The following is a 12,296-nucleotide window of genomic DNA, read 5'->3' on the forward strand; positions in this document are numbered from 1 at the left end:
GGAAGGTGCACGGGTAGACAACCCTGATGATGACCGGGCTGTAAGCCTGAGGGGGAGCCCAACCCGTGACAGGGCAAAATTAGAAAGGCCATGGCACAGAACAAGCTCAAATTAGATAAACACATAAAGGGTAACAAGAAAACATTCTATAACTAGATTAGACCAAGAGGAAGATCAAGGACAAGGTAAGACCATTAGTTAATGAAGGGGGGAGGGAAACAATCACTGAAAATGTGGAAATGGCAGAGGTGCTTAATGACTTTGTTGTTTCCATTTTCACCAAGAAGGTTGGTGACAATTGGACACCTCACATAGTGAATGCAGGTGAAAATGAGATAGGCTCAAAATGTAAAATAGGAAAAGAACAAGTGAAAAATTATGTAGAAAAGTTAGATATCTTCAAGTCACCAGGGCCTGATCAAATGCATCCTAGAATAGATGATAGAGGAGATATGTGAGCCATGGATTGATAACTGGTTAATCTTAAAAGACAGGAAACTAAGTGTAGTAATGAATGGTAAGTTTTCAGAATGGAGAGAGGTAACTAGTGGGGTCCCGCAAAGGTCTGGACTGGGAACAATCCAATTCAACCTATTTATAAATGATCTGGAGAAAGGGGTCAACAGTGAGGTGGCAAAATTTGCAGATGATACCAAACTGCTCAAGATAGTTAAGACCAAAGCAGACTGTGAAGAGATTCAAAAAGATCTCACAAAACTAAGTGATTGAGCAACAAAATGGCAAATTAAATTTAATGTTGATCAATGTAAAGTAATGCATTAAATGGCAAGCATCACTCTATATCAACTTCATAGACTTTATGAAAGCCTTTGATAGTGTGGACAGGCAGTCCATCATGCAGCATTACGGCGTTCCAGGCAAATTGATTACCATCATCAAGAAACTGTATGAAGAATACCCTTGCCAGGTCATCCATGATGGAAAATTGTTGGAAAAATTCCAGGTCACAACTGGTGTATTCCAAGGCTGCCTTCTTTCTCCATTACTCTTCCTGATTGTCCTAGACTGGGTCACAAAAACAGCATATGCTGACTCGGGAAGGGGACTCCAATGGACTCAAACTGGGAAGCTTGAAGATCTAGATCAGTGATTCCCAAACTTTTCGGCATCATGCCCCCCTTTTAGTTTTTGAGAAACCCTCACACCCCCACCTCTTTTTTACCATCATCCAACCCCCCTTTTAACAAAAAATTCAATTTGTAATTTAAAATTAAAAATAAACACAAAAACTTGGTATAAAAATATTTAAAATTAAAAATATGCATAAATTGTTTTTCTTGGCACAAATTTAATAAAAATGTAACAATGTAAGAAATAGCAGAACCAAATTGAATTTAATGTGAAGAATGATGCTGCATTTTCTTCACAAGTTGTGAAATCCTAGGTTTGAAAGATGAAAGTGTGCAATGCAAATTGTTTTTGACATCCAGTCAATTTCTTTGTTTTGTTTTGTATGTGACTAAACTTAAAAGCTTTTTTCACAGAGGTACATTGACGAAAATGGAAGACTAATACGTAGCACTTTTTCTCCAACTTTCGAGTACATTGGGAAATATTTTGATCTAAAATTCCTCCAAGCTTGTGTTTTCGAAATGATGGTGCTCCGTGGAACCCTGGGGTTCAGCGAAGTGAAAGTAAGGGTTCTGCGAGAACCCGAACACTGTCCCCCCCCCCCTTAAGGAGACAGAGAGGAGCCCGGTGCACAGACACTGGATTCTTCTCTGGTTCCCCACTGCCCTTTCAGACACCTCCGGTCCCCCGCTGCTGCTCTGCTTTTACCACAGGACTTAGCAGCAGTAACAGCTGCTTGTCCCGCTTCTCCCCATCAACCCAAGATTTCTCTCCTCCGTCCCCCACTGCCGCTCTGCTTTTACCACCGAACTTAGCGACAAACTTATTCCCTGGCTGTAGGGGTTCCTTGGAATTTTTCTGAGTTTAAAAGGGTTCCATGGTCAAAAAAAATTGGGAAACACTGGTGTAGCTAAAACGGACTACATTTGTGTGCTGAAACAGACAAAAATATTTGCTGCTTTTCAAATTTTAAAGTTCTATTTCATTAATCTTTGTTAAAAGTTTGTGTTACTTTGCCTGTTGTTCTTTGCATAGCGGTTTTCTTCACTGGTTTCACGATGCTTACCTGTGTCGATGAAGAAAGGCTTCTTTGTCGGGGCATCGCGTCCAGACTCCCCCGATCTGCCGACAAACAGCTGATCGGCAGATCGGGGCAGCCATTTAAATTTAAATGAAGCCGCGATTATTTTAATCGCGGCTTCATTTCCCTCTTCCGATCTGGCTAATCTACATGCCTCCGTCGAAGGAGGCATGTAGTCTAGACACACCCTAAGATATGAGACTTCAGCTATGTCAACTGCGTAGCTCAGCAGTGGCCAACCTGTGGCTCATGAGCCACATGTGGCTCGCAAAGAAAAAAACTGCGAACCAGGACAGAACCTGGAACCGCTCATGGCCCGCGCCGTTCCGTTTACAGTCCCCAGTGCACTGTATCATATCCTGCACGTGCAGGCCGAGTTGCACACAGCATCTTCTATACTTCCTCCTGCACCCAAATTCCCTGCCAGAGCTTGCACCTCTCTTCCCTTCCCAGTGCTTTTTTTGTGATGATATACCCTGGCACCTATTTTCCCTCAGTGTGGGTAGGGTTTTTTTGTTTGTTTTGCTCAATAACTCACCTCTCCCCTCCCTCCCCCGGTACATGGCTCTTCTCACTCTATCCACCACTATTTTGGCTCTTTGTCTCTAACAGGTTGGCCACTCCTGGCATAGCTGAAGTTGGTGTATGCACAGATAGTGCTCCAGCAAAGCATAGCTCTCGCTCTGGATTTGTGACGCTGGTGAAAGAAAAAAATCCAGCCATAACCACAACTCACTGCGTCATACACAGACAAGCAATGGCTGCTAAAACCCTTCCAGATGACCTACATGACTCATTGAATTTGGCCATCAAAATCGTCAATGTTGTGAATAACAGTGCTTTAAATATGAGACTTTTTGATGCTCTTTGTATGGATTTAGGAGCAGATCATAAAACTCTTTTGTTTCACATGGAGGTACGAAGGCTTTCCAAAGATAACATGCTTTCTAGATTATTCAAACTGAACAACGAAGTGGAAATTTTCCTCAAGCAACAGAAGAAAGAAGATATCATGCATTTATGGACCAAACATTTCAACGTTCACTGGCATACCTGGTGGACATTTTTTGAATCTTTGAACAACCTCAATTTGAAGCTGCAATGAAACAACATTGCAAACATTATAGCGCACCATGATGCCATCAAAGCATTTACGGAAATAACCCAGCTTTGGAAATGTCGAACACAAGCTCAGATGCCTGGCTTTTCATCTTTTCCAACATTTTCATCACTCTTTGAAAATGAAGATTTCCAAGAAGTTTGTAAAGAGGATGGGAAGAACAAAATTGTATTTCATCTGGACTGCTTTGCTGAAGAATTCATCTGCTATTTTCCAGACAACTTTTCTGGCAACCCCATTCATAAATTAGTATGACATCCATTCAACATTGATGTCAATTCATTGCCAGAAGTATTGCAAGAACAAGCACTCAAAATAAAATATGATTCAAGTGCAAAAGATAATTTCGAAAACACAAGCTTGACCAGTTTTGTTTTAAACCACTGCTCTGGTACAACACTGCAAAACCAAAGAAGGTTTATTTAAGAAAGACTAGCAATTCCATTAAAACCAATAAAGTGTGGTGGAAACAGCTGGTTACACAATACAAGCAAAATATTGATCAAGAACTAGGACCTACACATATCAATAGTTGCTTTTCCTCACTACCAAAGTAGATCTGTCCCCACGTTCAGTCTGCTGTAGAGTTGGCTGACTTCATAGGAACCAAGATCCAAATGTTCATGAAAAACACCTCTGCCTAACAAGATGTCGCCTCAGGGAATGGATCCAGTGTGTTTCTTTCCTCTTTGCATTATATTGAAAGAACCTTTTGTCTTTATTCATAGATGGGGCAATCCCTAATGTTCCTTTTTTTACTTCCAAGTGTTTGATTGTTTGCAGTTCTCTCTCATGGTTTCCTGTTGACTGTTCTGTGATGGGACAATGGTAGACAATTGAGCCTTGCATTACTTTATCAGTTAGTCAGGGTGGGGTGGCAACTCCTTCTGGCATGAGTAAGCCATGACTGAGCTATATAATCTGCTGCTGACTCTTTTTGATCTTAAGATCATAAAGGCATAAACTTCAGTATAGTTACATTATTTCTTAACTATTACCCATACACATATCATGCCATGGTTATGAACAAGAATAAGTTGCAAACTTTCAGTAGAGATCCTTGACTATTATGGACAAATATCCTGTAAGCAGTTTTTTGTCTAGTGAATTTTTCAGGTATGACTTGAGAGGAGTGTTGTTTGCAGAGAATAGGGCACCCTTTAGCAAGAAGCCTATGTGTTGGGGGAGGGAGTTTTTCTGTTGCATGAAGCAATAAATCTTCAGTCCCTATTCCATGGTGTCATAGAGCTGAGTCATCACTGTGACGCCTCCTTCTGGCCATCATTGTGACTGGCTCTGCTAGCCTATGCATCCTCGCCTGATGTTGCCTTCTCCACCATGATCACCAGTTGCAGATCTGTCTTAGTCCATGTCCTGTAGCCTGCTCTTCATGACTCGACCCTACAGCTGTGTCACTGTTTGTGTTTTCTCATTTCCTCCGGCATAGGGGGGATAATCTCCATTCTAGAGGCTAGCTACTTCCCTAGTGGTGAGTGGGGGTGGGGGAAGACCTGGGCACACCCATTACACCAAGGTCTTGGGACAGCACAGGGATCCTGTAGCTAGAAGCCTTCTGCTGCCTCTCTCTAACTTTTCACCAGTGCAGCTTCAATTCTCTAAGGGTATGTCTACACTGCAAAGTTAATTCGAAATAACAGCCGTTATTTCGAATTAACTTTAATAGCGTCTATACATGCAAACCGCTATTTAGAAACTAATTCAAAATAGTGCAGCGCTTAATTCAGATTTGGTAAATCTCATTCTACGAGGAGTAACACCAAATTCGAAATAGCTATTTCAAATTAAGTGCTGTGTAGACACTTAATTTGAAATAGGGGGCCTCCAGCCCTTCCCAGGGAGCCCTGGTGTCCACTCTGGGCACAACCAGGAAAACTTACTCCTCTCTCCCGCAGCCCTGGAGCCATTAAAGGGGTAGACCCTGGTCATAGTGCCTGTGCCAGCTCCAAGCCTGCCAGCCCAGAGCCAGCAGTGGCCACCGGGGCCCCTGACCCAGTGGCCCCAAAACAAGAGCCAGCAAGCCACTGGCAGCCAGCCCTCCACCGCTCCCCAGGAGCAGTCTTCCAGCTCCCAGGAGTCTGATAAGGGCTGGAGAAGGCGGGCGCCTTCCTGGTCCAGGGTGGAGATCATGGACCTTTTTCAGGTTTAGAGTGGGGGGATTCCCCCAACGTCCATGATCTCCGCACTAGACAGAGGAACGCGGCCATCTATCACAGGATAGCTGCCAGCCTGGCCACCAAAGGCCACATGCAAACCCAGGAGCAGGTTTGCATGAAAATCAAGTTGGTCCAGCGAGACCCCCAAACCTGAGCCCTGAGCTTCCCCTCACCCTTCTTCCCCTTGCTTCCCCCTTCTAGCTCCCTCCTCCCAGGTTTCCCCCTCCCCCTTCCACCCTCTCTCTTCCCCTCTCCCACCTTCTTTTCCCAGGCTCCCCAGAGGTTCATCCTCCCCTCCCCCCAGTTTTGTTCAACAAACCCAGTTTCTATTTTTGAACATACGTGTCTTATGATTGACATCAGGAAGTGGGGCTAGGGAGGGGTAAGTGGAAGGACATGAGGGAGGAATGGGGCATGAGCCCCCAGTGAGGAGGGCCGGAGTGGCTCTGAGGGCTCCTCAGGGTGGACGCTCTCTTGCAGGACCTCCTGGATCCTGACAGCCCCCCGATGGACCCCCTGGATGGCAGCCTGCAGGAAGTGCAGCCAGGCTGATGGCAACGATCCCACAAGATGCACCAGCATGCCCAGGGGCAGCTCTGGCTCCATGTGGCCGAGTACTGTGGTGTCCCAAGTGTGGGCACTCAGAGCACTCCAAGACAGGACTGCTTTGCTGTCCCTCATTGAGGTAGACAAGCAAGTGGGGAACCCTGAGAACTGTTTGTCCTAGTTGGGGGTAGGGTCCCTTTAAGCACGGAGCTCAGTTAGCCTCAGGCAGCAGCCCCACACACTAAGTCCTAACCTGATGCCCTGCTGGCACTGGTTGCGATCAGCCTTAACTTTGGTTCAGGTTCCACTCAGTGTGGATGCACTATTTCGAAATAGCAAAACACTTTTCAAAATAGGTTTTGTGTGTAGATGCATTATTTTGAATTAGCTTTATTTGAATTAACTGTTTTGAATTAAGTTAACTCGAATTAAATCTGTAGTGTAGACATACCCTAGGTCACTTTCCCACTGCCTTCTTTACCTCATGCCTGCAATTCCAGCAGTCAAGTCACTCTAGCTCCCCCTGGTTCCTGCTAGCAGCTGCTCTGTCTGAGATGCTACCTTCCTTCATCCCTCTGGGAACTCAATACTTTCCCTTGGGGTTCCTGCAGCAACGGACCACTTCTGGCCTGGCAACTCTTTTTATATGGGCCTGCTGAGCCCTGATTGGTTGCTTTTTCAGCCTATCTCCTACTGGCTAGCCCCCACATAGCCAGCCTAGAGCCCTGGAAACCCCTTCTTTGCCAGTGTGGCATGAACAACCCATCATATATGGATATGAACATAGGGAAATGGCATTCGATATTGATGCTGTTTTCTACACAAGGTGGTGGTTTTAGGTGTCCTCTTGCAGAGACTAATGTCAACTCAAAACAAGAACAATAACAACAATTTATTGCAATTTTCTCAAAAGAAAATTCCCCTGAAATGTGTCTTTTCCCATAGAAAATTTCAACTTTGATATAACCTAATTCAAAAATTTTCAGCCATATTTACTCCTAATACAAACAACACTTTTTGGCCTTTGTTTTCTGCAGTTTCTAAAATAACCTATAAAACCCCTTCAATAAACTAAATTAAATCTCTCAAGTAAACTGCAGCTGAACATCAACTTACAGCAGAATCCCTACAGCCAAAAAGTTATTGTTTTTATTACAGAGAATGTCCATGTCTAGCAACCAGTGATATTTTTGGTTGTTCAGCATCTTTCATCATTTTGAAATTATGATGACATCTGAGCTTAATTGGAAATAAAAGAGGAGCTTGAATCTCTTTCTCTTTCAGGATATTTACCACTGCTCTGAATCACCTCCTTCTCTTACTGATCTCAAAACTCATTGCTGGGAAGATGTGAAAGGAATTTTTTCCCCCCTTGGGTGAATTTTTTCTGATTCCTACCGTGTGCTAAATGTTATCTTCGTTTCTGATAACTCCCTATTTCCATTATAAACTGAAAAAACAACAAGTAGTCTGGTAGCACTTTATAGACTAACTAAACATGGAGATGGTATCATGAGCTTTCCTGGGCACAGCCCACTTCTTCATATGACCAGAGTGTTGGATGTCTAGGACCAAAATAAATAGGGGAGACAATGGGGGGGGGGGGAGTGGAAGAAGGGAAAATTGGGAGGGGTGTGTGTGACGGGATGCCACAGTCCCACACTTTAAAAGCCTCCACGCCGGCCCTGTATGGGGGGCAGTGAGCAGGGGTGTGCACATGTGCAGTGTGCTCAGATGCTGCCAAACAGCTGGGAGGGAGGGAGGTAAAGCGCCATGCTGGCTCTGGAGGGGAGGCGGCGAGTGAGTGAGTGCAGGTGCAGTGTGCCCCTCAGCTGCCAATCAGTGGAGGGGAAAGACATCTAGGGTGACATAGGCTCCACCCAATGAGGGAAGAGGGCAGGTGGTAGCTAAAAGGGAGGGGGAGAGGAGGTAGAGGAGGAAAAGTCACCCAACCTGAGCACAGGAGTTTTAAATAAGGAGACAGGCAAATTGGGACGGATCGGTAGAAAGGTGCGGTCCGAGAGGCCCTGAATGTACGTAAAGGGTGGGGAGAAGAAGCAGCTTAGGGCAGGGCATATGTAGAGCCTGCGCGCTGGTGCATTTCGGCAGGAATCCCCGCCAGCTGAACCAGACCGGGACAGGTCTGCATCCTTAGGGCCCTGGGCTGGAGTCCGTGAATGAGGGTGGGCCTGGACCCCCTTCTCCCCACTGCTGTAGACTGCTGTGACAATTGGGTCCCTGCGGGGGACACACTGACCCACTGAGTGGAACTTTGGAAGGAGACTCGGACTGTGAAGTTAGGGGCGCGTGGTAGAACACAGGATTGTGGGGGCGCTGGGCGCAAATAAAGTCACATGGTGATGAACAAAATGTCTATGGGGGGGAACAAGAAAAGGCAGTGGGTAAAAAATATATCAAGGGAAAGCCGTGTCTATAAGCACCTAAAGACTAGATAGCCAAAGGGGGCAGATAAGAACCATTACTTAGCAAACAATAAAGAGTTAGAAAACAAAGACTGATGAAACATCTAGATGGCATCATGAGATTCTTCAAAGACAAAGAACCATTGTTGCCCTCATTGGTAGGTAATGACCTAACCATCCAGTATCTTTGTTTAATTCAGAGGTGTGAGAATTGAACTTGCCAATGAGCTGAAGCTCCAGTCCTTCCCTGCGTATTTGGTTCAAGTAATTGGTTTGTAACAAAACAGCCACTTGAAGATCTGTTAATGCATGCCCGGGGAGATTGAAGTGTGCCCCCACAGGCTTTTATATGTTTCCTTTACGGATATCTGATTTGTGTCCATTAATTCTTTCCCATAGGGACTGTCCAGTGTGTCCAATATACATTGCAGTGGGGCATTGCTGGCATTTGATGGCATTTATTTCCATTATGATAGTATGCGGTCTGACTTCCTGTTTTCAGATAAGCTGGTTATGTGCTCTCGCCACCTTCTGTAAGCATGTAAAGGCATTTTCTTCCATTACCCTAGTAATTAGTTTGGTTACAAATTCAATCACCCTTTGGAAACCCTGTTTCACAGTGAGATATTGAAGAAGTTCAGGGTATGTCTACCCCTCTCTCTCCCCCAAAAAGACCTATGGCAACAAGTCTCGGAACCCAGAGCAATTGACTCATGGTCTGGCTTACATGCTCACAATACAGGGCTAAGAATAGCAGCATAGATATTCAGGTTTGGGCTGATGCACAGGCTCTGTAACCTTGAGAGGGGGCAGAGTCTCTGAGCCAGGACTTCAGCCCAAGCCCACATCTCCACACTGCTTTTTTTTAGCCCTCAAGTTTGAATGATTTGACCCAGCCTCTGAGACTCAGTGTGGTGGGTCTTTTTAAAACAGTCTGGCTGTGTCTAGACTGGCCAGTTTTTCCAGAAAATCAGCCGCTTTTCCGGAAAAACTTGCCAGCTGTCTACACTGGCCACGTGAATTTCTGCAAAAGCACTGACTTCCTACTGTAAAATCATCAGTGCTTTCCCGGAAATACTATGCTGCTCCCGTTTGGGCAAAAGTCTTTTTCTGAAAGACTATCGCGCGAAAGGGCCAGTGTAGACAGCATAGTATTGTTTTCCACAAAAGAGCCCCGATCGCGAAAATAGCGATCGGGGCTTTTTTGCGGAAAACCACATCTAGACTGGCCACGGACACTTTTCCGCACAAAGTGCTTTTGCGGAAAAGCATCCTGCCAATCTAGATGCGCTTTTCCAAAAATGCTTTTAACGGAAAACTTTTCTGTTAAAAGCATTTTCAGAAATTCATGCCAGTCTAGACGTAGCCTCTAAGTATAACCTGAGTTTGACTTCATAGGAGAAAGTTAAGATAAGTGTTTGATATAGGTTTCTAAAGTACCTCCATGAGGAGAGGATCTCTGGTAGTAGAAGGCTTAGTGAGATCTGATGGCTGAAAGAGGCAGATGGACAAATTCCTATTAGAAATAAGGCACACATTTTTAACTCGGAGGATAATTTGAAGAGCTGGTTTACCAGTGTTGGGCAATTTACCTAGTGTTATGGTAGATTCTCCATTACTTGCAGTCTTTAGTTGAAGTGCCCTGGCTCAGTCAGTCTTGTTGCAGGAACCACTGGGTAAAATTATACAGGCTGTGTTATGTAGGAAGCAAGATTGGTTCCTTTTGGCTTAAATAGCCAATGCTCTTTATCCTCATGTTCCTCTGCAGCATCTATTATTTTTAAGTCCAAACATGATAAGATTTTCAATGTTCTTATCAGCTTATTTTAATCTTTTTTAGATCCTTTGAAATGCTCCTCGGTCTCTGTCATTTGGCAGTACAGGTTTCTAATTTAGAGCCTTACATTTTAACAAACTGCTGCAGCTCCCGCCTGATCTGTAGCGTGCTCACATGGATCACTACAAACAACGTTTGAGTCCCTGGAGAGCTTGCTGAGGTCAAGTCAGCAGCAGCAGTCATTATTGACTGCTGTATGCTCAGAGGGGAGCTCATAGCCTTGTGGAAATAAATTATTTTCTGTCTTGGAGTCTGTTTTTCATTTCTTCCTTTGCTGGCAAATTCTCGGCTCTTCCTTGGGGACATTTAAATGAAACATCTTGGAGGTCTGGAGGTTTGTTTGTTTTTTGTTTTAAAGCATAAATGAAGAAATGTGAAGTGAGGCGCTGACAACACATATTTGCACATGTCAGGAGTCCCTCTACCCCCTACAGTCCTTCCTTCCTAAAACAGATTTGTGACTGTGACTCACAATAGACCGTAAGAGCTGCAGTAAGTTACTCTACTGTATAGATAAATGTTAACGAATGCAGGGGAGCAATCTTCTAAAAAAGGTTGTGGAGTTAGAGATGGGGGTGGGGGACCCAGAGTGAAAAATCATTAATCTTATAGTCACATTCAGTTGGACATGACATAGTTGGGGTGTGTGTGTGTGATGTAGGAGGTCCCCCCCAAAAATTGTTTCCCACCCTGCCCTAGTAGTTGTTCCTTTGCACTAATGGGATACTGGCAGTCTTGTGCACTGCTTTAAAATATATTGTACTTTGCAGTGTTGACCGAACTGAATCAAAGTCCCATAATGCTCTATGGCGTGGCCAAGTTTTACTGTAGTAAAACTATTGTAGTCTTTATGTAACCTCTGTTCTGTGTATGCAGAGAATGTGCCCTGGGGTATGATGGATTCCTTGTTAAGGTTTGCAAAAGTAGTTCATCAGGCACAAAATAATTATTTGTGACTGAACTTGGTACAAAATGCCTCTGTGTCTTGCAAAACATATATGGAGGAAGAGGAGAAAGTCTGCAAGATTTGTGTTTGTTTATATCACATACAATATTAATATTATATATGTATTTTTATAACCATAAATTGTGTTCATGTAGATTTCTTAGGACTCCTTTTGCTTATGTTATGCTGTTTAAATATGAGGAAAAGTGAAGTGTTTAATCTCAGTACAGTAGAGTCCCGGTTATCCGACGTAAACGGGACCAAGGGGTGGTCGGATTAATGAGAATGTGGGATAAAACAGAAACTGGTTTATTACTCATCATTGTACAGAACAGCTAACATGCTGTAATATGTAACTACTGTAACTAACAACTAACATACTGTAATATGTAACTAACAACTAACATACTGTAATACTGTAACAGAATATTATTCTATAGAACAACGAACATAATAACAGAATAACTATTATTCTACAGAACAACTAATAGAATACTGTAGAGCAAAACGCTAAGGTTATTGTTTAAAAAAATTAGTGATTTAAGTTTGTTTCCCAGCTTTGTTTCTCTTCCTTGCGGCGAGGTCGCGCCAGCGTCTCAATAGCATAACATCACTAGCAGTTGCCTCCCCTTGTTGTTCAACGTAAGCCAGTGCCGCCTCAAGAGCCTTGACCCCTTCGCTATGACTAATTCTCTCCGTTTTGTCATTGTCATTTGTATCTTCATCTTCATCATCTTCATTGTCATTGTCATCCCGATTCACCAGAGCTATTATGTCACGGTCAGTCAGTTCCTGTTGCTCGTCGTTCTCCATCGATTCTTGTATATCATCATCATTCACCTTCTCACAGCCTGGAATTTGTTGTAGCAAAGGTAGCAGGTTATCACAATTTTCTTGCATCATTTCTTGTGTGTTTTCGTCATTCGGAATTAACTTTCTCCATGATCTTGCCAGAGTTATTGGTTCAATCTCTTCCCATGATTGTGCAATCCAATAAATAACATCTTTTATGTTCACTGTCCTCAGCTTATCTAGCATACCATTTCCATTGTCTGTCGCCTCAATAAGTGTAGTTAA

The 12,296-nt window shown here is 43.8% G+C and overlaps 1 pseudogene; it reads left to right on the forward strand.

Annotated features, from left to right (window-relative positions):
- The first annotated feature begins 239 nt into the window (after positions 1 to 239).
- On the forward strand, positions 240 to 3,548 carry LOC149525613 (protein ZBED8L-like; annotated as a pseudogene).
- The last annotated feature ends 8,748 nt before the right edge of the window (positions 3,549 to 12,296 follow it).

The sequence above is a fragment of the Pelodiscus sinensis genome, chromosome 1 (genome assembly GCF_052426305.1).
Source record: "Pelodiscus sinensis isolate ZL-2025 chromosome 1, ASM5242630v1, whole genome shotgun sequence".
Taxonomy (NCBI): Eukaryota; Metazoa; Chordata; order Testudines; family Trionychidae; genus Pelodiscus; species Pelodiscus sinensis.